Consider the following 1683-nt stretch of genomic DNA (forward strand, 5'->3'; position numbering starts at 1 on the left):
GAGGGAGGGGGGTGAAGGGGAAAGTAGGGGCATAAAGTATGTAAACAGAAAAAAAAATAATGAAGCCAGAAAAATTACAAAATCATTTCAATGTGAAATAACATATTCTAATTTTTCCTTTTTCTGCTTCCATTATCAGGGAAATATTGTGCTCTGTTCTTTAAAAATACATTAAAAATAGCTTGTTGAGCATGTGTGAAGTGTTAGGGGGAATTTAAGAGGAAAATATTGTACCAGAAGTGATGGAAGGAAGGCAGCTTTTTGCTGAGGAACCAGGAAGTGAAGGGGAAGTTCTCAGAACCCTGATTCAGAATTCTGAGGAGAATGACACATCTGGGAGTTGAGTTTGGACTCGGGTGGTGGGGGCGGAGAAAAGCATCTCCTAAACTCAGCTCTGGCCTCCTGGTGACTCACTTGTTCCTGAGAGAAAACATCTAGTTCCCAGATATCTATTTAATCACTGACTTGAATCCACCACCTGAAGAAGTCTCAAGAAGGATGTTCCAGCAAGTGATCTGAACTGTTTAGTTTGCTTTGGTGGGTTGTGATCTCACCAAGGTGGACAGGGTCAAATCTGGCACCTGGCTCCACACTGATGTACAACTTAATGTAAGACTATTTATTGTTGGCTTAGCTTAGATTTAGTTAAATTAGAGGGGAATTGAGGCAGAGAGTATAGACAGAGCAGCCTCAGCTAGACTGAGGAAAGAAGCAACTTTATGAAAAGTCAGTGGGTGTGAATAAGACAGTATTATGAAGACTAGGGAAATCCCCAGCCCACATACCCTACCTTTTCCTCAAATCAACTTTTATTTAATAAACCTATTTTCAATAAGTGCAGTCAGAGTGATTTCAACTGGTCTAGAGAGAAAGCTGACATCTTGCCTCTGTTCTTGAAAGGATCATTAGCCCTGGCTGGGCTAAGGAAAGTCCCAGTCACTTCTTTTTTATTTAAGATCCTTTCAGTCATTCTTTTCACTTTTAATCATTCTTTTCAGACGGCTAGGAGTACTCTCTCATATCCATCATCCTAACCCGGAAAATTCTTCTGAACCCAGGAAACTAGACAATTTTTAGTAGTTCTCTGTTGTTATTGGGAAAAAAATAATGTGCCTATTCCACAAATCTGCAGGTATAACTATTTCTTGGCAAGAGAACTACTTAATTAAATAAAAGCTATACTCATTATAATGTAGGGTAGCTATTGTTCAAGAGTAAATATTCATTGTTTCACAACATGACAAACATGGAAATATGTATTATTTGATAATATATGTACAATATGTATCATATTATCTTCTTGGAGTGGGGAATGGGTGGGAGGGAAGAAGGGAACCTGGACTGCAAAATATCAGAAAACATATTAAAAATTATATTACCATATAATGTGGAAAAAATAAAAATTTTAAAAAGAGTAATTGCCATTGTCTCTCTGTGATCTAAACACCATAGAATGCCAATCAGATTTCTTTAGTTATGAAGTAAAGCCTCAGAAATTTAATATTATTTATTCACATAAATTCAAAAGTTGACTAGCTACTTTGTGACTCTTTTTCTTTATTTGAAAAACAAGGTCTATTTTACTCCATACTCTAAGGACCCTGTGAAATATAAATCTAATGATATTTTAATTGGTGAAGAGTATAAATTATAGAAAGACATTTAAAGATATGAAGTTGTTCA

Source organism: Gracilinanus agilis, chromosome 1, assembly GCF_016433145.1.
Source record: "Gracilinanus agilis isolate LMUSP501 chromosome 1, AgileGrace, whole genome shotgun sequence".
NCBI lineage: Eukaryota > Metazoa > Chordata > Mammalia > Didelphimorphia > Didelphidae > Gracilinanus > Gracilinanus agilis.